This window comes from Mesoplodon mirus (assembly GCF_964341445.2).
Source record: "Mesoplodon mirus genome assembly, chromosome: 4".
Lineage (NCBI taxonomy): Eukaryota > Metazoa > Chordata > Mammalia > Artiodactyla > Ziphiidae > Mesoplodon > Mesoplodon mirus.
In genome coordinates this window covers 133641677-133666098 of record NC_138979.1, presented here as the reverse complement: position 1 = coordinate 133666098, position 24422 = coordinate 133641677, and the positions used below count along the sequence as shown (strand labels likewise).

Here is a 24422-nt window from a genome sequence, read left to right as displayed (position 1 = left end):
AGTAGTCCTAGTTCCTTAAGGGCTCCTAGGAATCTTTTGAGGTGGCTGTGGGGATCTTGGACCTGAGAATTTGGCTCCCAGACACTAGATTTATGACTGTTTAATGCTGAAGGAGAAAAAAGAGGCTGCTTTAAATATTGGGAGTGTCCTGGGGGACAAAGGAGTCACTCTGAGGTGGGAGGCACCACCTGAATCAACTGTTGGCCCAGCTTCCTGGGGAACTTGGTTAAAGTTTTGGCACAGAGGGTTTTATAAAACTTAAAGAGTAAGACTATATTTTAGGACCAAAGGAGCTGTAATCATGTAGATCAAAGATCATCAATGACTAGTTGAAAGAAAGCCATCTTTTCTGCTATCCACCTGAGACAGAAGGTACAGTAAATTCCTGACAAGGCAGGTGCCATTAGCTGCTTCAAAAAAGAGTTGGTTAAGACAGCAGCGACCTGAGCATAGGATCACATGAAGGGGATGAGAGAAGGGGCTAATTAGCTACATACATCCTTCTTACTGATTATGGTGGTGTGATCCAATTCTTTTCCAAAAAGCTGGGGCCAGAGGGAAGGATGAATGGGTGAGTTAAATTAAGAAAAACAAAACAACCAACAAAACACACACACACACAGCAAAAAACTGGAACCACACACTCTAATCCAACAGTCATCCACTCCCTTGAACTTGTCCCCCTGGGGACTGACATAGTCTGGAGAAAGGAGAGTTAAGCTTCCCCTGCGGAAAACTGTTCTTTTCCTTATCAGAAATAATAGATTCTCATTCAAACCACTAAGGTACGCTGTTTTAAGATGTGTCAGCAAATGGAATTTTAATGCCATGTTGATATCCAAGTTTGTAATATTGGTATGAAGCAATAATAGGGGCAGCCAAAACATGGCCTGTGCAGAGCAAGCAGCTTTGGATGTGCTAGGTCACCCACTTTTACATGACTGGGGCAGGCTGGCACTCACCACCCAATCAGTTAGCCTCTTTTAAGTTTCCTCTTGATGCATGACACATGGGCTCTGTCAGTTTGTATCCAGTGAAAGCAAAATTCTCATTCTTTCTCTTGACATTATTACAAAAGAATTCTAGGGAAAGCGTAGAGAGAAGGTAGAGTGCACAGTCTACATTTCTGTTCTACAGATACTAACACACTGAAATGTGCTTATAAGTTAAGACTCGGTACTTAAGTCAGAAAGAGAAAGACAAATACCATACGATATAATTTATATGTGGAATCTAAAATATGACACAAATGAACTTATTTACAAAACAGAAACAGACTCACAGGCATAGAAAACAAACTTATGGTTACCAAAGGGGAAAGAGTGTGGGGGAGGGGTAAATTAGGAGTTTGGGATTAGCAGATACACACTACTATATATATAAAATAGATAAACAATAAAGTCCTACTATATAGCGCAGGGAACTATATTCAATATCCTATAATAAACCATAATGGAAAAGAATATGAAATATATAAATAACTGAATCACTTTGCTGTACACCAGAAACTAACACATCATTGTAAATCGACTATACTTCAATATAAAAAAAAAATTCTGTACTTCCCACTGCATTATACAATAAAATACGAAGGCAAGGCACCTTTGTTGATACTAGAAAGGAAAAAAAAACACTCCAGCATAGTTTAGTTATAACATTGGAGCTTTAAAAGTAATTCTGATTATCCATAACAATTAATTCAGAATCCAAGCGTCAGTATTTATTAAAGCCCTCCAGGTGATTTCAATGTGAAGTCAAAGTTAAGATTATTGAATTAGTCTCTTATTTGCAGCTCCTCTGAACTGCAAATATGGAGCTCAGAAATATGTACATAAAGCCGCCCCCACTAAGTCACATTTCTAACCCCTGAGATAAAATCAACTTGTCTTTGTGACTAATAGTTTAGTCTGAGTCTACTTACAATCTCTATCTATCTATCTATCTATCTATCTATCTATCATCTATCATCTGTCTGTCTACCAGGTGGGCCAAAAAGTGCCTTCAGTTTCTTAAGTAAAAATAAAAGACATTTTTCATTTTCACCAAGAACTTTATTGAACAACATATTCACCCTTTTGTTCCACTACCATCTGCCATTTTTCAGGCAACTTCATAATTCCATCTTCCCAAAATGTTTTAGCTTCTTGTGCAAAGAACTGTTCCAGGTGCCTTTTACAGCCTTCCAGCAAATTGAAATTTTTTCCATTAAGAGAATCTTGTAAAGACCGAAATAAATGGAAATCCAAAGGTGTAATGTCTGGTGAATATGGCGGATGAATCAGAACTTCCCAGCCAAGCTTTAACAGTTTTTGCCTGGTTTTCAAAGAAACATGTGGTCTTGCATTATCCTGATGGAAGATTATGCGCTTTCTGTTGACTAATTCTGGACGCTTTTCGTTGAGTGCTGCTTTCAGTTGGTCTCACTGGGAGCAGTACTTGCTGGAATTAATCATTTGGTTTTCCAGAAGGAGCTCATAATACGGGACTCCCTTCTAATCCCAACATCAATACACACAACATCACTTTCTTTGGATGAAGACCGGCCTTTGGTGTGGTTGGTGGTGGTTCATTTCGCTTGCCCCACGACCTCTTCCATTCCACATTATTGTACAGTTTCCACTTTTCATTGCCTGTCACAATTTGTTTTAAAAACGAAACGTTTTCATTATGTTTCAGTAGAGAATCACATGGGGAAATACGGTCAAGAAGGTTTTTTTCACTTAACTTATGTGGAACCCAAACATCAAAGCGATTCGCATAACCAAGCTGGTGCAAATGATTTTCAACGCTTGATTTTGAGTATGTCAGCTAACACCCGCCTGGTATAACGCTGACTTTCTCAATTATTGTTTTGATTCGATCACTGTCTACTTCAAGTGATCTACCCGACCATGGAGCACCGTCCAGTAAGAAATCTCCAGCACGAAACTTCATGAACCACTTTTGACACGTTTGATCAGTCACAGCACCTTCTCCATACATTGCACAAGTCTTTTTGTGCATTTCAGTTGCGTTTTTACTTTTCTTGAAATGATAAAGCATAATATGCCAAAAATGTTGCTTTTTTCTTCCATCTTCAATATTACAATGGCTACACAAAAATTCACCAATTTTGATGTCTTTTTTAAATGCATGCTGATATGACAGCTGTCACATACAATCTAACAAAATTGTTTTGAATGAAGTTAAAGACAACTAAATACTACTAGGGCCATCTTACGGAAAAAACTGAACGAACATTTTGGCCCACCCAATATCTATCTATCTGTCTATCATCTATCTATCTATCTGTCTATCACCTACCTGTGTATCTCTCTACTTATCTATCTATCCATCCATCCATCCATCCTGGAATGGAAGGTTGTGGCTATTCCTTGGAGAATCTTAAATGAAAGGGTGATCCAAGTATAAGTAACTTAATAGGCAATTAGTCATGAAAGATTTTTAGATAGCAAAGAAACATGATTGAACTTGCTGTAAAAATTATCTGGTAGCAGTATAGTGGATTTCATGATGGGAGAGTGGACCGGGTCAGGCTAGAAAAATGGTTATTTTGCAATATTAAGGTGAGAAGGAAGGAAGTCTTTAAGATTTGATGATGAAAATGAATAGGAGACTAATAAGAGAGAAAGAACATTTAAAAACTAATGGTATGGGCTTCCCTAGTGGCACAGTGGTTGGGAGTCCGCCTGCCGATGCAGGAGACGCGGGTTCCTGCCCTGGTCCAGGAGGATCCCACGTGCCGTGGAGCGGCTGGGCCCGTGAGCCATGGCTGCTGGGCCTGCGCGTCTGGAGCCTGTGCTCCGCAACGGGAGAGGCCACAACAGTGAGAGGGCCACAACAGTGAGAGGCCCACGTACCGCAAAAAAACCCCAAAAAACTAATGGTATTTGCTTGACTAAGATATTAGAATGATCCAAGGAAAATCTGTCAGTATAAATATTGGGGAAACATTTGGGGCTCTCTTCTGTTGAACCCAAAGGTCCTTTTCAGGGCCAGGCTAATTTCCTCCATTCTCCTTTTCCTGCTTGTTGCACCTTCAGGCCTTCTGCTTGGTTTTCCTTCTGTTTTCAAGCTGCCACTGCTCAACTCATTCCTTGGATTTTCCAAGACTGATTTTGGAGTGACACACAGTCCTTTGTTCCTTACTTCATTGGAAAGCAAGCACCCAACTGGATACTTTTAATATTTTATTGCATATCACTTTATGTAGTCTTTTTTACCAACAAGGACCTAGGACATCATTCTTTTCACTGTTTCCACTCAGCCCAATATCAACTTCCATATCAGTTATCTAGTGCCACTCTAATGCTGTGGGACAACCATCCAGAACTCAGTGAGTAAAACAATACATTTATTTAACTCATGCGTTTTCAGGTGAACTGGGTGGTTCTTTTGGTAATTCATGTATTGACTGATCATGATTGGGATATCTCACTTATCTGAGTGTTGGACAGCTCATTATCTAGTATAGAAAACCCTTTGCTGGGACAATTGAGGCTCTGTTTCATGTCTCATAGTTTAGCAGGCTAGCTTGGGCATGTTCTTGTGGCAAAGGCAGAGGAGTAAAAATCAAGTGGATGTGTGTAAGTGCTTTTTCAAGCTTCTGCTTGCTGACATCCCAGTGGTTAAAGCAAGTCACTTGGTCAAGCCCAGAAACCAAAGGTGAGACAGAGTACCCTGCCCAGAGTGGAAGAGCACTGCAAAGGCAGGTGTGCAAGAATGGGTGGGAGGGGGAGAGTAACTAATGCAGTCAACCCTCCACATTCTTTTTTCTCATTCCCTCCATTACTTAATTGAGGGGTTGGCCTTCTCCCCCTGCTAATACTCAAGAGTCCTCATGGAAACAGCACAAGGGGAGATTCTGTTAAATCTTTTGCCTTTATTCTTAGGTTGATGTTTTAACTCAACTTTCTGATTCCTTAATAATAATGACAACAATAAATCTAATAATAGTAATAATAATGATCAAATCTTTCTATGTAACAGACATCATTCAGATTTCTTTACTGGCATTATGGCATTATTTAGTCCTCATAACGACTCTTTTAGGAATTGCTATCCCTATGTAACCTTTTGACATTTTGATGAATGAACTCTTTTATTATATATTTTTAGAGCAGATATACCAAGGAATGAATATTTTAATAACTGAGATGTAGGAAATTAGCTTTATTGGTAATACTGACTTTGTATGAACAACATGAGACTGTATTAATAGACTGCATTTATATAGAGCTGAAATAAGTAAGATACTCTTAGCTCTGCCCCAAACTACAACCCACCTCCTTCTCTCAACTACATGATTTACCTATTGAATTGACTTTTGTTTTCTCATGTTGATAAAAATTTTTCTAACTTTATGATGATATACAGAACTTAACAGGTTGTATAAACAACATAGCAGAAAGAGAGAATTACAGTTAGAAAATTATGAAAAAAATTTCCTCCATCATCTTGCAGGAAGCATACAAAGTGTAAAGGGTAAAGGTAAGTTTTATTCATTTGCAGAAACATGTAATAAGTAAGCACAAGAAAATGATCAGTAGTATCCTAACACATTTCAACTCAGAGCATCTATCAAAATAGGAAGTAAGATTAGATTAATGTAAAAAGGTTTTATAACTGCAGTTTCCCAGATTTTCTTCTAGTGTGGGATTGTATTGGGTCTTGGTGAAATTTAGTTCAAATGCACAGTGAATACCAATAGAAGTTCTCTGAGAGTTACCCCAATGATGATGATATCATTAAGAGAGCCATAAGTGTGCCACTGAAATGAATGTTCCAGATTATTAAATTTTATCACTTTAAAAGCCAAATTAATTATGTTTATTTTAACCATTTTTCAAAGGAAACCTAACACAAATATGCCATTTATTTTTCTGCTTCTTGAACTGAGTATACTAAATATTTTATTCATTTTGAGATGACTAGGTCTCAGGTTACCATTATGAATAATTTTTGTTTTATATGTTAATACAGTGTTTCCCTCAGGGGCTAGTGAGTTATGTAGGTCTGTTTGATTAATTACCTTAGATTTTGTAATAAGTTCTGGTGATTCTCTTGCCTGTATTGTCTCTTTTTACTCTAGGCCATTTCAATTTGACAATTCCCTTTCCTTGATACTTTTAACCTATTTTTTTTTCTGTAACCCTTATTTCAGTACAAATCAGATAAGCATTCAGAATCAGTAGATTAAGTTGTATATTAAGTTATAATTCAGTAGCTTTTTGCTCAAGAGCCTGAGCCCCACTTCTTCTGAAAATATGATAAATGTAACTTACTTGTTTATTTGAAATATGTTTTGAATGCAAATACAATATTGCATTGAATGTAAGATGTCAATTATAATACAAACCACTATTATATGGACTACTAAGAAAGAAAAAAACGTTGCATATTATAAGATGCATCTCCAATTTAGAGATGTTAAAATGTATAAAAATATAAGTCTTGGAGGGGATGAAATGTGATACGTGAGTGAAATAATGTTCTGGGTGATGAGGGTATTTCTGTGATCAAAGCAGTTAATATCCCTACTCTAATGGAGTTTACATTCTAATGTGGAGGGAGCAAATAATTATGTCAGGTGATCATTAGTTCTCTGAAGGAGAAACAAAGGTAGGCAAGGGGAAGGAGAGTGGAAGTGTGCGTGTTCTCTTCATATAGAATAGTCAGAGAGTCAGAGAAAGCAGAGAGTCAGAAAGTCAGAGAAAGTCTGATCAGGGATATTTGAGAAGAGACCAGAAGGAAGGGAAGGAGTGAGCCAGGAAGTGGGAGAAGATAACTACAGGTAGTGAGAAAAGTGAGTGCAAAGGCTCTGAGATGGAAACAGCTGGAGGAGCAGCAAGTAGGCCAGCATGGCTGCAGTGGAAGAAAGGAGGGAGAGAGTAGTGGGAGATGACATTACAGACATGGTGAGCTCCAGATTAGGTCAGGCCTTGTAGACATGGTAAGAAGAACTCTGGACTTTACTCTGTGATAGATAGAAAGCTGTGCAAGGATTTTGAGTGCAGAAGTGACACGATTTGATTGTGTTTTAACAGAAACATTGGGACTTCTATGTGGAGAAAGACTTTGAGGAATAAGGGAGTGGAAACAGGAAGATCACTTAGGAGACTATTGCAACCTATCCATATAAGTGATGATGGAAGCTTAGACCAGTGGAGCAGTGATGGAGGTGGTGAGAAGTGGTCAGATTCTAGATATATATTTGAAGGTCAGGCTTATAGAATTTTCTGATGGATTTGATAATGAGGTATGAGAAAAAGAGGGGAGTCAAAGATGACTTCAAGGTTTTTGGCCCACGAAGGAATAGAGTTGACATTTATTGAGACTGGGGAAAAATCTCAAATTGAGGGAGGAGGAACAGGGTTAAGGCAGAAGAAGTAAAGACCTTGGTTTTGTACATGTTCAGTTTGAAATGCCTTAGCTGTCAAGTAGAGAAGTGAGATAGGCAGTTGGATACATGAATCTGGACTTCAGGGGAGAGGCCCAGACCAGAGAAATAAATATGGGAGTCAAGAAAAAGAGTGAACAAAGGTGCCAATTGCTGCTCATAGAGTGAGTAGAATAAGGATTAGGAATTGACATTGGATTTGTCAACATAGAGTTTGTGAGACAGAACAGATTGGAGTGAATTCAGGAAAGAATGAGAGGAAAAGAAGTGGAGGCAATTCTTTCAAAGGGGTTTTCTTGTAAAGTGGGCCAGAAAATGGTGTAATTACTACTTTTTCACGTAAGTTTGAAACCTTCTCCAATTACTTGTGATATCATTCTGTTAGAAGGCATAGCAACAAAATGTTTGGGCTGCAGGGTACCTTATTTCTTTGATGTCATATCTCAAAGGACTTGGTCAGGAAATGAAATAAGCTCAAATATAATTTCCATTCAAAGCAAAACCATGTGTTGTTTATAATTTACATTGCTTTTTGCAAATTCAGGATAGCATAGAAGATAAAAGGACAAGATTTGCAAATACAGGGTCCAAAAGAGTCAATCATCTTATATTCTAGAAATCCCCACATTAGTCTATATGCAGATATTTGTGTTAATAGGTGCCTAGGCAGATACTAGCTTGGGCTTCAGATACTACTGGATGTATTGATACTTCAGACACTACCTGTCTAAAAGAATGACTGGGGATTCAACAAGAACTCAGAACAGCTAAAAACATAGGGAGGCTCCCACATGAAATTCATGCTGGGACTTCAAGTAGCTGTTGTACTTCTAGAGCGGATAGCTATAACCTTTTAGAAATAAGTATTTGAGGATTGGTTAATTGTTCTTCTGTAACTTGCAATATCCAGAAGGTATAAATATGGTCCTGTTAATATGCAGTTCCAGATTTTTTTCTGGCTGGATAACCCCCAACACTGACCTCAAGGCAGGATGACAACCCCAATCCCTTGAGTTTCTTCAGACTCTAGTCTTCTCAATGGGTCTCTAGGTGTTTCACAAGCGATCAGGGGTCAGTCACTGCTGTCACTGCTCCACTGGGTACCACACCATCTACTCTGGCCTGGCTGGCTACAGTACTCTGCTGTAACTCCAGTTTGCTTTTATTTCACTTTTCTTCTGGGTATGGGTAGGTTCAAATACTTATTTCAAGATAGCAATAATTGGGCTTCCCTGGTGGTGCAGTGGTTGAGAGTCTGCCTGCCGATGCAGGGGACACGGGTTCGTGCCCCGGTCCAGGAGGATCCCACATGCTGCGGAGCAGCTGGGCCCGTGAGCCATGGCCGCTGAGCCTGCGCGTCCAGAGCCTGTGCTCCGCAGCAGGAGAGGCCACAACAGTGAGAGGCCTGCGTACCGCAAAAAAAAAAAAAAAAAAAAAAAAAAAAGATAGCAATAATTGACACTTTCCTCTAAACTTTAGGCTCTGAGTCATCATGCCAGATACCACCATCTTCACCTGGTATGATTTCTTTTCTAGGGACTCTGTAGGGCTCTGAGGCAATTTACCTTCTCCTTCTCCTCACCTTTGTTGGCCAGACATGCCATCTATGTCTGAACTCTAATCTTGGACAATATTTGAGTTGTTTGCCTTGGAAGTTCCTCATCTCTCATGTAAATCAGTGGATGTAAAGAGATACCGGGAGCTGTGTGTGACCCAACACTACATGCCAGATGGATCCAAGTCTCATGTGTTTCCAGGCAACTGGAAATCATTTAGAGTAACATATGGGTTTCAGAGAAGGGGAGAAATGCTGTGAGCATGAGGTCTCTGTGTTTTTGCCCCCTTACTGTGCTAACTAATAGTAACTTAGATCTTTGGAGAGGCAGAAGGAGAAATGGAGTTCAGATTCTCTGATTTAATTTAAGCCTTAAATTTAATTTAATTTAAGCCTTTTTGGGGGCTTAAATTGATGGTAAGTATTGCTGATATCTAGAAAAAAATTGCAATATTTGTATGTGTGAGTGCATGTGTGTGTGTGTGTGTGTGTGTGCATCTGCTAGTCTGCCTGCTAGTGTGGAAAAGTGTTTTATTTGCTTTTTCCTTTATCGAGTATAGGACATAGCTCGAAAATAAATCCCCTGAATGATTTTGCTCTTGGAACTTCGAGAGTTCAGATGGGTGGGGAATGTGTTGGAGTTTCATTTAGAATTGCTATGAAAAAGCCTTTGCGTATAGATGACGATGCTACTGACACGTACTGTTGGCAAAATAAGTGTTTAGTGGCAACTTTCGTTATTCCCAGCAACAGGGATGAGTCTGAGCTGAGGCATCCTTGCTACTCTCAAGGTCCCCATTTGCGAAATGGTTGGCCGCTTCTGGGGAGGAAGTTGATGGCTGGGAACCATTTTCTCCGTGCAATGTTAAGTGCTCCTTGTCAACACTGCTGCCAGAGAGATGACGAAACCCTGACAAATTACTGTTCATCTCAAGCAGCTCCTAATGTGCTTTCCTACTGAGGGGAAATTGAAAAAGAAAAGGAGCCTGCAGCAGGCAGGTGCTGATGCCTTCCTCTCTTCGGCTGATCCCCAGCTGCTGGGTCTTGCTTTTGTGGATGCGATGACCATGCGGGCAGCACAATCCGTGAGCTTAGGACAGCTGCTTATAATCCAGCAGAGGCAGCTGGCAGGTGAAACACTAACACGTTACGCTATAAAATATTTAAAGAAAGCTGTGCGTTTAGTTTTCTTCTGATTAGTTCTCCAGGTTTATACTTCAGTAGCTTTGCCGAAGGGCCAGAAGCAAACCAGAAATACCCTCAGAGCCCATTTAAGTACTTTGCAGTGTTTACTTAATATTTTAAAGTTAAAAAACACTTTGGAACATTGAGCACTTCAAAAGAACAAAACCTATTTATGGACCCTGAGGGCATTTCACCTTTAAGACAGCAAAGCGGCCAAGAAACTGAAGAAGTCTCTCATTTTTATAGCAGTAGATAAATTATAGGATGAGTCAGCTTCAGTGAGATCTTTTAACTCTTTTTGCTCTGGCTTCTGGAGTGTAAAGTATAACCTCTAGAGAAAATACTTCCTTTTATTATGATGCCTTTCAATGCTTTTTATTTCAAATGTTTAATCTAACAACCAAATGTGTTTTGCCATGACACAGGGCTTGAAGGGGAAACAAAAGAGCTGTAATAGATTTGTAATAGATTTCTGATTCAGAATCAAAAGACAGGGGTTTTAGTCTGACTCTGGTGTTAGTGGTATGCAACCTCAGGAAAACCTAGACTATGCCAATTACTAGTTGTGTGATGGTGGGCAAGTTACTTGTTTTCTCTTCTGTAACATAAGGAGAATTAATAATGTCTACCTCACTGGGCTGATGTGAGAATTAAGAGAATTAAGAATGCAGGTACAGAGCCTAGCACAAACCCTTGCTGATGATTTCAAATATTCAATAATGTTAAATGTTACCGGATCTGAAAAGAAAGCATTTGGTTTTAACTCTATTGCCTTTATTTGTAAAATGGTGGCAATAATATACATCACATAAGGTTATTTAAATGCATGTGACATGTGTGGGCACTTTGTATACTAAATACCGTGTAAATGGGATGGATATTGATAATCATAATAGATTTTGAGAGCTGGCAGAGAAAATGGGTAATAAAAGAAAAAAATAGAGAAGACAGCAGGAAAGTTGGGAACAAACTCATGGAGAGCTTTGCACATTATTAGAAGGGAAAGAACAGAATTAAAACTGCTACCTAAAGCAAATCAAACCAAATCTAAATCCCCATTAAAACCAAAGCAAAACATATAAACAAAACAAGGTAAAAAAAATAAACAACACTCAGCTTGCTGCTGCACAGAGCACGCTAGCTGCTTCTCTCCATCTTAAGAATACATTCATGATAGCTTCTCAGGAGAACCTGCTGGGCAGTGCTACTGGTTCTGGGATAATTATGAAAAGAGTGTTGTGAATATAGAGTGAACACAGCTACTGGAGAACATCACACAGAACATCCTATTTTCGTCCCAGAGCCCCTTCTCTGGCCCAATGTGGCTCCTCTTGACCCGGGCAGTCCAGGAGCCCCTCTTTTCTCTTTCTCTTCTTCGGAGATATCACACCCAACCCAACACTTTGAATCCTGGGAGTAGGGAGTTGTGTCTCAGTCCCTAACTCCTTACTTTCTTCCTATACCAGAACACAGGCAACAAGCTTTTTTCGTTTAAGAAATTTTCTGCTGATAAATATGTGGTAATAAACAGGAGATATTAAAAATGAGAAACAGAAAATATGGTAATGTTACAAAGTTTATAACAGTATTAGTAGTTCTGCTACTAATAGTAATGCCACCATTTCCATTATATTTTACATTAGGAACGGAACTAAAGGGTTAAATTTGAGACAGGTTCACGAAAGTCTTTCTTTTAAGAAAGAGAAAGTGAATACTCTCTCATATGCTGCATACCTTAGTATGAGAAACTTCACATGTATGCATGCAAATGTGGGAATCTTTTCCCCCACCCAGTCATGGCTGGGCAGATGTTACTTTGGTGTCTCTTGAAATCATTTTTCTTTCCTCTGGTCATGCACACAAATGTGTAAAGAAGCCAAAAGAATGTTTGTGCAAATAGAGAAGTTCATGCGAGTTGGAGTGGAGTAAACTATCAAGGAGGTGGGGATAGCTTTTCAGAATCATTGGGGACATGAATGATGAATTAATCACTATGAATTAGCCTAGGATCACAGATCAGGACTCAAATAAATCAAGCTGATGTAAGTCAGAAATTTAATAACATATAAAATATGACTCAAAATGGTAGTTCATACAGTATTTATTCAGGCTCCTGATATTTACTGCTCTAAGATATAAAGCTTTGAAAGAGCTGGGTAAAAGGGTTTTAGGCCTGTATGAATTTTTACAGAGTAGAAGTTTCTGGACCAATTCATATGGTTTTCATTATGACATTCTATCTGGAATACAATGATGTTTGCAGATAGATCCTGTTTCTCCTTATATTTGTGGATGCTGGTGAGCTTGACAAGTAAGTCTCTTATCTAGGTGCTCATAATAGTATATAAATTGTCATTTCACAAATCCTGGGAGCTCTGTAAAAGCCTTCTGTCCTTCAGAATGGCAGGAGACTCCGTGGGGGCTTAACTGAACCAAGTATGAAGGTCAAAGACAGCTGTTTGATCCTGAAATTAAATGATAAATATTAGGGGCTATGTTTTCCTTTATTAATCCTCAGCATCATGTTCTCTGAATTCCTAGGGAAGCCAAACACATGACTCACAAGATGGAGCAGTCTTCTATAAGATAAGAGTGGAGGAAAAGTATCTACAAATGGAAGAATGAAGCCATGAGAGTAGAATTGGAATGAGGGGCAGGAGCAGTACCCCTTAATTTTCCTCTGTGTTTTGGTAGCAACAAGTTGTCAGTGGGAGATTTCAAGACACATTAGTTTGAGAAAGAACAAAATAGACAAAAGATCTAGTGTTAGATATAAGTTAAAAGCTGTTTCTGTGCATTGCAAGTCTCTCGCTCCTAAAAGGAGAATCTCAGATTATTTTTTTAAACCAAAATTTGAAGTTTGTCATTTGTGTCTCCTAATTCTCAGATCATTTATTACAGCTTTTCTTTTTCGAGGTGTTAGAATAATTTTCTGAAGGATAGTGATAAAGCAGATGTTTTCTAAGACTCTGGGGACCAGGTAGAGTTTGGAGTGATTTAGGGGCAACCAGACAATGCTTCATTACTCAGGAAACTGACCCTTCTCCCATCTGCTGTAAATGAGATCTGAAAACTTTCTCTATCCTATTATCTTGTCAATCCCTAGCATCAGTTTCTAACAAGAGAGTTGAAATGCAATATAGCTTTGGCTGAAAAAAAAGTGCTTAGGATTTAGTGGACTGTAACTTGACTACAAATCCAAATGGGTAATATTTAGCTCGTAATATGATTTCCTTCATTCAGATTGCAATGCTTACATCTTGTAATGAAGCCTATGTTTCTTTGTATCAGTGGTTCTCATTTGGAAAACACTGGAGAATAGCAACATGGACCTAAAACAGGTGTCTCCTGCACACCTCTGTATGAACATTGACCCTTTACAGAGTGAAAGCTGAATATGAATACAAGAAAATTCATGGAATTTTCATTCATGAAAATTAACTGTTTTTTTTTTCACTTGCATCTCTTTGGTGTACTGTACTGTTCCAAAGCTTGTGTTATCAAATTCTTGCTTCTCCCAATCACAAAATTTATTCATGAATCCAAAGGAACATTTTTTTTCCTTTTTAAAAGGGTAGGTGAGTCGGTGGCATAATTCTATTTAGAAAGAAAGAAAAAGAAAAAGGATTGCATATACATTTCTCATAAACTGATCTGGTTAGACTTTTGGTTGCAAAGAACTCAGCCTGAATAAAACTGGGGCTTATTGTAGGTCTATGTATGAGTTAGAACTGAGAGTGAAAGGCTGGAACTAAAACAGTGTTAGTGTTTTAGTGGAACTAAAACAGCTCTAGTTTCCAGCTTCTTTCTCGATCTTTCTTAAGGTCTGTTCCATGGCATCACTGTATCACTCTGGTGTCTGAGCCATTCTTTCTCTACCAACTTCCTCTGCTTTAGTTCCTTTATAATTTTGGCTGGTATGAGACCTGTTGTAGTTGCTCTTTCATCTCCAGCTGGAAGACTCCTTTCAGCTTCAGCTTTTGCTCTACATTGCTCAGTCTTGTGTTTCTGATTCCTGAGAGTCAGGCTCTTATTTTTCCTAGCTCATCTTTGTATTCCATATCACATAAGTAATTGGCTAGCCAATAGATGGTATGGTGGCTTGGCAAAAAGAGCCACAGTTCCCTGTAACCACATACTTGCAATGTGATTCTGTAGCTTCTTTCATCAAGAGATGGAGTCTATTTCTCTATCCTTGAATCTGCGCTGGCTTTGTGACCTGCCTTAGCTAGTAGGAGGAAACAGAAGTAAGGTTGTACACTTGGTCCTTTGGAAGCTTTAAGCCCTTGCTCTATTTCCCTTGGAACTCTGCCATATGCCTTGGCTAGGCTGATGGAAGTTGAGAGACCAAGTGAACAGAGATAAGCCATCTTAGACTAGCCTGCCTCCAGCCACTTGGCAGCTTACTGCAAATTCATGAGTGAGCCTAACCAACCCTGGCTGAGATCAGCCAGATCGACCAGTCTATTTCAGCATAAATTGCTGCCCTATTTAATCGTGAGCTAAATAAATGGCTGTTGTTTTAAGCCACTAAGTTTTAGCATAGTTTGCTGTGCAGCAAAAAGTAACTAATAAAGAGGTACAGTTCCTTCTCCATATCTGCTGGTTCCACATCTATGGATTCAACCAACCATGGATAGAAAATATTTTGGGGAAAAAATTCCAGAAAGCTTCAAAAAGCAAAACTTGAATTTGTGGGCACTATTTATATAACATTTACATTGTAGTTACAACTATTTACATAGAATTTACATTGTATTAGGTACTATAAGTAATCTAGAGATGATTTAAAGTATATGGGAGGATGTACATAGGTTATTTGCAAATATTATGCCATTTTATATAAGGGACTTGAGCATCTTGGATTTTGGCATCTGATGGGGTCCTAGAACCAATCCCCTGTGGACACTGAGGGAGGACTGTATTCCTTTTGGTCTAACCAGCCATGGTAAGTAGTGTACTGGCATTATGACAAAAAACGTGACTGCTTTCCTCTTTCTCATGGCTATGGGCAAGGCAGTTTTATTTAGAAAGAATGTAGCCTTTCAGTAATTCAACAGATATTTATTAACTGCCTATAATGTGCCATGCACTATGCTAGTAGGAATCAAGGATGATAAAAAATATGCCTAGTTATTTTATTTTATTTGCGGTACGTGGGCCTCTCACTGTTGTGGCCTCTCCCGTTGAGGAGCACAGGCTCCGGACGCGCAGGCCCAGCGGCCATGGCTCACGGGCCTAGCCGCTCCGCGGCATGTGGGATCTTCCCGGACCAGGGCACGAACCCGTGTCCCCTGCATTGGCAGGCGGACTCTCAACCACTGCGCCACCAGGGAAGCCCATGCCTAGTTATTAATAGTGATGAATAAATGGAACTTTCACTTAGTAAGGGAGACAGGCATTAATCACATAATCACCCTGAAGAATATTTAATTACAAGCTGAGATAAGGCTTTTAAGCAAAGACACACATTTTTATGAGGGGAAGAGCAAAGACTTACACTGGGTCTTAAAGGCTTACTGAGTAAGTGGTGCTTGAGCTAAGATCCCAAAATGGGTAGAGTTTATTAGGGAAAAGGGTAGGGAGAGTGGCTTGTGGATGAAAGGAAGACATTTTCAGCATTTGCAAAGATCCCATGACAGAGCTAATATGGTACATGCAAAAAGCTGAAAGAAGGTTAGTGTTGAATGTGACTGGAATATATATATAGAGAGAGGGGTGGGGACTGTGAAGAGGTGTGGGTAGAGAGATGTGTAGGGACTCGAACGCATGGGGACTTGTAGGTTATGTTATGGATTTTGGGAATGTGGAAAGCTACTGAGATTGCTGGAGGGAGAAGGGAAGCATGGGCGCATGATAAGTTTTGTGTTTTGGAAAGATCACACTGTATGCAGTTGAGAAATGATTGAATTGAATTCAAACTGAATGAATTTGAAAGATCAGCTAATAAGGTATTCCATTGTGATGGTGAAGAGGTGATGCTTTCTGGGAATAAAATAGTAGCTAGGAGAGGGCAGATTTGCGAGATGCTTAGGAGATAAGACCAATAAGGTAAGACCAAGAGGCGTAAGAGATAAGATCATGGGGTTTGGATGTGAAGGTTGAGGGACAGGCAGTTGTTGAGAGAGACTTCTAGATTTCTGGCTTTCACAAGCAAATGAACGAGGGTGCTACTCGCTGTGGTTAGAACACTGGAAGAGGAAGGAGTAGGTAGGTCTAAAGAGTGAAATGATGAAAACTATAGGATATGTTGAGTTTGAGGTATACTGAGGTCTCCAGATAGAAATATTGATTGTGGTATTGGCTATATGAGTTAGAGGAGAAGAAAATTTGTCAAACATTTGTGTTGAGTTAGCAACTGAAATTGTGGACATGGAGAGAATCTGGGGCAGACACTGTAGATGATAGTCCATAGGCCAAAACTGAACCACATAGTTTGTCAGTTTAACATGTCATTAAAAATAAAAATTGAGCAAACAAGTAAAAATCACAATATTTCACAGCAGCTAGATAGGAGTAGGATTAGGAATTCTGGTGTCTATTCTACTTCTTACAAGGACACCAGTCCTATTGGATTAGGTCCCCACCCTTATGAGCTCATTTAACCTTAATTATCTCCTTAAAGATCCTATTTCCAAATACAAACACATTGGGGGTTAGAGCCCCAACATATGAATTTTAGGAGGATAGAATTCACTCCATAACATGGGCTTAATGGGAATTTCTGGTTCTTTGACCCCTTTACTTTCTCCCAGACCATCAGTTCCACGTTTTCTTTATTTCCCTCCTCAGCCAGTTTGGAGTCCACAGTTCTTCATTTCAGTAACACTGCTATGAATCTATAAATTCCTTCATCCCTTTGTCTTTCCATCATAACCATCTGATGAAATTCCAGTCTTAAGTGGACCCTACTATTCATTTCTCTATACCTGCACTGCAGCGGCTAAGAAGTTCTGGAAAAAATCACACAATGTCCAAATACTATGATCAATTTTTCTTCCACACGTAGCCAAACTTCTTTTAATAACTCTATACTCATGGTTTCAATTTCCTCACTCCCTATATTAGCTTCCTAGCACTTGTAACAAAACACCATAAGCTTGGTAGTTTAAAACAAGACATTATTCTCTCACAGTTCTGGAGGTTAGGTGTCTAAAATCAAGATGTCAGCATAGCTGTGCTCCTTCTGAAGGCTGAAAGGAAGAATCCTTTCTTGTCTCTACTTAGCCCTTGTTGTTGCCAGCAATCCTTGGCATTTCTTGGCTTGTAGATGCAATTTCTGTCACTGTGTTCACATGGTGTTCTCCTCTCTGATGTCTCTTTGTGGCTGAATTTTCTTCTGTAAGGACAAGAGTCATTGGATTAGGGTTTACCTAATCTTGTATGACCTCATCTTAACTCGATTGCATCTGCAAATGTTTGACTTCCAAACAAGCTCACATTCACAAGTTCCAGGTGGACATGAATTGGGGTGTGGGGGTTAGGGAGTGTTATCAATTCAGTAATTTCTGAAACTCCTAAACTCACTTCTGTACAGCTTCAGGGTCCAACTTAAACAAACAAACAAGAACAACAACAAAAACACCCCAAAACAACAACAAAAAAGAAAACCCAAAAAAACCCCACCAAAAACAAAACAAAAAAAACCCACAAAAAAGGTAAAATTGCCAACTTCTAAGCCCTAAATCCAATGGGTTTATCTCAGCTCTTGTCTCATGTGCTCTCTTGGCCACATTTGAAACAGTTGGTCACTCTCCTCTTCTGAGAACACTCTCTTTACATCACTTTCAAGTTGTCTTCCTATCTCTGTGACTCCTTCTTCTCAGCTTCCTTGGCAAATTTGTCTTTTTCTTTCAGGCCCTTACCTGTTGGGAGTTTCTTAAGGCTCAGTCCTGAAGAGAAGCACTACAGTGATCAATCAGGGAACATAAATGAAGGAAATGGGTCAGGTGGAAATGTATCACGCTAGAGAGCTCATGATCCATTTAGAGGGTGTCTGTAGCCCAGCTCCAGCCAGTTCTTGCCATGCTGGAATGGGAACCCAGTGTTGTCAGAGGGTCTAATTCTTTTGTTTGAATCCTAAAGCCCAGCCAGACTCTTGTAGAACTGGTGCTCTGAGAACATGAGTAGTGAGTGATAAGGATAATAAGAATGAAAATTTATGACAGAAAGTAAGAGCTGGAGTCTCCGGCCAGTTATTTATTTTCATCTTCTCCTATTTTTTGACTCCCCCACTCCCCATTTTTTTGGTATGTATGAAGAAAAACATAGATTCTGTAGAATCAATAACAATGGCATTAAGATCTTCATTATTAGAATACTTAGCGAAATGTTAAAAAATATTTTTTTATTTGACACATCCTTCACATTACCTTCCAGTCTTTAAGATTACGCTTAGAATGTAAACAATGAAAGTGGAAAAGTCCCATGTTAGTTCAGTAAAAATAGCACAGATGTAGTGTTGATTACATTTCACAGGAAATGAGTTAAAAGTCACTGGGTATTAAGGAGAAGTGGTTTATATCTTTTATTTTGTTTGCAACAGGTCACTAAATTTGTGACCTCTTTCATTTTTGTCACCTATGCACACCTGTCATGAAAATCTCTTAACGTTTTCTTAGCCAACTGCAGTTTCCCTTCCAAGGTTGTATTGATTTCATAGCATTTTGTAGTTGGCACATCTTGACATGAACCATAGGTGTTATTTTGAATTCTCAATGCCTTTTATTAGATCTTTAAATCAATTACTATTAATATAATGAGAAATTCAGAGTTTTCAACCACAGGCACTATTCTCAGTACTTCAACTTGACAGCATACAAGATTGGGAAATAGATGAATTGAATTGAACACAAGTTTTCTGACTCCTAAATCAAGTTTCTTTCCAGCTAAGTATTTTGCTTAATAGATGGTAATTTACTTTGATCCCCACAAGTTAAGTGAGTTGGAGATCATAACATGAGCACTTTACTTCAGATTCACATGCTTATGTGAGAGGGAAATCTGAGATGAGAAAGAGGGCTGAGGGAGTTATGGCATGGTGGTGTAGTGGGGAAATAAGAATCAGGCAGGTTTGAGAGCATTTTGGATGCTTACACTTTAACCCAAATTTATGTGTGGGCTTATGTCCATTTTTATTTTTCTTTCTTTTATTGAAAAATTTTTTCATGTTCTTTCTCTGTTCTTCCTTTTCCATTTCCCCCTTTCCCTCTTTAGTCTACTATTTGTAAGACTAAAGCACTTTTTGTTTGTTGAATTTAGTGGATAAACTGCCTCACTTGAATTATAATTAAACAGCAAATGCATGAGCATCTGTATTTCTTTCTTTCAAAAGATAAATATAATCTCCCTTTTTAAAATAGTGTACAGTTCAGTGGTTTTTATATATTCAAAGAGTTGTGTAGCCATTACCACTATAATTCAAGAACATTTTCGTCACCATTACAAAACCTCACCTAATATGATTCAACAATTTCACTTTGTGCAAACGCAAAAAAATTGAAATCTGAGTCTTGAAGAGATATTTGTGCATTCATGTTCATAACAGCATTATTCACAACTGTCAAACAGTGGAAGCAAGCTGAGTGTCCATCAGTGGATGAATGGATAAACAAAATGTGGTACATACATACTATGAAATAGTATTCAGCTTTAAAAGCAAAAGAAATTCTGACACATGCTGCAACGTGGATGAACCTTGAGGATGTTATGCTAAATGAAATGTTACTCACAAAAAGACAAATACAGATTCCATTTATATGAGGTACCTAGAATAGTTAAATTCATAAAGACGAAAAGTAGAAGGGTGGTTGCCAGGGGCTGAGGGGAGGGGGAAAGTTGAGTTAGTGTTTAATGGGTGCAGAGTTTCAGTTTTGCAAGATGAAAAGAGCTCTGGAGATGGTTGGTGGTGATGGTTGCACAACAGTATGAACGCATTTAATGCCATTGAACTGTATATTTAAAAATGGTGAAGGGGTGGGCTTCCCTGGTGTCGCAGTGGTTGAGAGTCCGCTTGCCGATGCAGGGGACACGGGTTCGTGCCCCAGTCCGGAAGGATCCCACATGCCATAGAGCGGCTGGGCCCGTGAGCCATGGCCGCTGAGCCTGTGCGTCCGGAGCCTGTGCTCCACAACGGGAGAGGCCACAACAGTGAGAGGCCTGCGTACCGCAAAAAAAAAAAAAAAAAAAAAAAATGGTGAAGGGGATACATTAAAAATTTTTTTAAATTAATTAATTAATTATGGTTGAGCCTGGTCTTAGTTGCAGCATGCAGGATCTTTTAGTTGTGGCATGCATACGGGATCTAGTCAGGGATCGAACCCGGACCCCTTGCATTGGGAGCACAGAGTCTTACCCACTGCACCACTAGGGAAGTTCTGAAGGTGATACTTTTTTTTTTTTTTTTTTTTTTGCGGTACACGGGCCTCTCACTGCTGTGGCCTCTCCGGTTGTGGAGCACAGGGTCTGGACACGCAGGCTCAGCGGCCATGGCCCACGGGCCCAGCCACTCCGCAGCACGTGGGATCCTCCCGGACCGGGGCATGAACCCGCGTCCCCTGCATCAGCAGGCGGACTCTCAACCACTGCGCCACCAGGGAAGCCTGGTGATACATTTTTAATGTGTATTTTACCACAATTAAAGAAAAGGAAGAAACTCTGTCTGTACCGATTAACTGTCACTCTCTACTCTTCTTTCTTCCAGGCCCTGGCAGCCACTAATCTACCTTCTGTCTCTATAGGTTTGCCTGTTCAGGACATTTAATATAAATGGAATCATACAATATGTGGTCTTTTGTGTTTTGCTTCTTTCACTGAGAATTATGCTTTTAATATTCATGTTGTCATGTGAATCAGTCTTTCATTTTTCCTGAATTGTACTTTTTTTCTTTGTTTTTTTAGCCATGCCACGCAGCTTGTAGGAGTTCCCCGACCAGGGATTGAACCCGGGCCACAACAGTGACAGTGTCGAATCCTAACCACTAGACCACCAGGGAATTCCTGTAAGTCTTTCATTTTTTATGACTGAATGATATTCTAGTATATGAATATACTATATTTTGTTTATCCATTCATTAGTTGCTGGATATTTGGGTTGTTTCCACGTTTTTGCTATTGTGAATAATACTGCTGTGAACATCTGTGTACAAGTCTTTGTGTGGACATGTGTTTTCATCTCTTCCGGGTTAACACCAAGGAATTGAATTGTTGGGTCATATGGTAATTCTATATTTAACATTTCAAGGAATCATCCAACTGTTTTCCAAAGTGGCTGCACCATTTAACATTCCCACCAGCAGTATATGAGTGTTTCAGTTTCTCCACACCCTCACTGACACTTGTTATAGCCTGTCATTTGCATTATGACCATCCTAGTGTGTGTGAAATGGTAACTCACTGTGGGTTTGATTTGCATTTCCCCAATAACTAATGACATTGTATAACTCTCATGTGCTTATTGACCACTTGTGTATCCTTTTTTTGGAGAAATGTTATTCAAATCCTTTTCCCATTTTAGGATTATTTGTCTTTTTCTTACTGAGTGGTAAGGGTTCTTCATACATCTCTGATAAGACTTTTATTGATATGTGACTTGCAAATATTTTATCCCATTCTGTGGGTTGTCTTTTCACTTTTTAGATGGTATCTTTTGATGTAACAAAGTTTTTAATTTGATGAAGTTCAATTTGTCTATTTTTCTTTTGTCACTTGTCATATTTAAGAAAACCAAGGTCACAAAGTTCTGTTCCACTGTTTTCTTCTAACAGTTTTATAGTTTTAGTTCTGACATTTAGGTCTGTAATCCATTTTGAGTTAGGGTGTTTTTTTGTTTATTTATTTATTTATTCATTCGCATGTGTATTCATCTAATTGTTCCAACAAAATGTATTGTAAAGACCATCCTTTTCACATGGAATTTTCTTGGCACCTTTGTTAAAAACCAATTGACCATAAAAGTATGGGTTTATTTCTGAACTCTCAATTCTACTTCATTCACCTATATGTCTGCCCTTATGCCAGTACTATACTTTCTTGGCTACTCTAGCTTTGTAGTAACTTTTGAAATCAGAAAGCGTGAGTGCTCAAACTTTGTTCTTCTTTTTCAAGATTGTTTACATTGGGTCCTTAGTATTTCCACATAGATTTTTGGATCAGCTTGTCAATTTGTGCATATAAGCCTGTGTGGGTTTTAATAGGGATTGTATTGAATCTGTAGATCAATTTGAGAAGTATTACAATTTTAACAATATGCTTCTCTTGAGCCCTGAACATGGGCTGTCTTTCAATTTGTCTAGACTTTCTTTTATTTCTTTCAATGATATTTTATGGTTTTCAGTGTACAAGTCTTGTACTTCTTTGGTTACATTTACTATTAAGCATTTTGTTCTTTTTGATGCTATTTAGAATAGACTTGTTCTCTTAATTTCATTTTCAGATTATTCATTGACAATGCATAGAAATACATACAATTGATTTTTATATGTTTTTCTTGTATCCTGTGACCTTGCTGAACTCATTTATTAGTTCTAATAGTATTTTTTTTTAGTGGATTCATTAGGATTTTCTCTATGCAAGATTATGTTGTCTTTGAATGAAGAGAGTTTTATGTCTTTCTTTCAAAAATAGATGCCTTTTGTTTCTTTTACTTATCTAATTGCTCTGACTTGAAGTTCCAGTATGATGTTGAATAGAAGTAATGATAGTAGACTTAGCTTCTTTTGCTCAGTGAGGAAAACTGAACCTAACAATCTGGAAGTATTTAATATGGACAGCACCGGGAAGCATAGGGCAGTGGTTAAGAGAAAGTACCTTGGAGTTAGAGTCCTGTATTCAAATCTCAATTCTTTCACTTATATTCTTTGTGACTTTGGGTAAGATACTTAATCTCTATAAACTTCAGTTGTCATGTGTATAATATGGGAATTATAATAATATCTAACTCATATTTTTGTAATGAGGGCTAAGTAAACTATGCATATGAAGAGTTTAGCAAAATACTTAATGTTACGCTAGCAACATTAGACAAATGTAAGCCATTATGATCATGATTATATAACAATATAACTTCCTAAAACAATCAGGATATTATTAAGAATATATCATTCTATATTTTCCTTGATCACCATTTTTTTACCCCTATCCTGGGGACTTCTGGTTACTTATTTAGATCATTATTAATATTCTTCTTTTTTTTTTTTGCGGTATGCAGGCCTCTCACTGTTGTGGCCTCTCCCGTTGCGGAGCACAGGCTCCGGACGCGGAGGCTCAGCGACCATGGCTCACGGGCCCAGCCGCTCCGTGGCATGTGGGATCCTCCTGGACTGGGGCACGAACCCGTGCCCCTGCATTGGCAGGTGGACTGTCAACCACTGCGCCACCAGGGAAGCCCTATATTCTTTTTTTGATCACCTATTCACCACTCCCTGTTGAAGCAAAAAATGAATTAAATAGTAAAGTGGCTGGTGCTGGCAGCATTTTATATATTTCTATGTAATTTTGCTATTGCTTTAGAAGGGTGAGGACATTAAATATTAAACATTTTCCTGTTTGAACCTTTCGTATTACAGAGATTTTAGTTTAAGAGGAGTTAAAGAAGACTATTTAATATTTTATTTATAGTTTACATGTTCTTGCTAGGCAATTTGATTTAGCAACATGATTTTAAGTGCCACCTATTTTCCAAGGGCTCTACAATTTTCATTCCTAACCTATACCAGGCATCCACTTCTTTCTCCTGAGCCTATTCCCTCACGAATACTCTGACATTTCCTCAACTAATGCCACTACATTCCTTCTCCACTCAAAATGTACTTCTTTTCCAATCTTGGTTATGGCATCCTCACCTCAGAGGTAATTAGTTCACTTAGCCTCTTAAATCAGGAGTAAGACGGGAATAAAGACACAGACCTACTAGAGAATGGACTTGAGGATACGGGGAGGGGGAAGGGTAAGCTGTGACAAAGTGAGAGAGTGGCATGGACATATATACACTACCAAATGTAAAACAGGTAGCTAGTGGGAAGCAGCCACATAGCACAGGGAGATCAGCTCAGTGCTTTGTGACCACCTAGAGGGGCGGGATAGGGAGGGTGGGAGGGAGGGAGATGCAAGAAGGAAGAGATATGGGGACATATGTATATGTGTAACTGATTCACTTTGTTATAAAGCAGGAACTAACACACCATTGTAAAGCAATTATACTCCAATAAAAATGTTAAAATAAATAAATAAATAGGCTTAAAAATAAATAAATAAATAAATAAATAAAGCTTTCAGCCTGCCCCC

At 38.8% G+C, this 24422-nt stretch overlaps 1 long non-coding RNA gene across 2 annotated transcripts in view; it reads left to right on the top strand.

Annotated features, from left to right (window-relative positions):
• LOC309803362 overlaps window positions 1–21253 on the top strand; it is a 166568-nt gene extending 145315 nt beyond the window's left edge. For both annotated transcript variants that reach the window (XR_014293934.1, XR_014293935.1), the window contains exon 6: window positions 21039–21253. This is a non-coding gene — a long non-coding RNA (uncharacterized lncRNA). The remainder of the gene's footprint in view (window positions 1–21038) is intronic.
• The last annotated feature ends 3169 nt before the right edge of the window (window positions 21254–24422 follow it).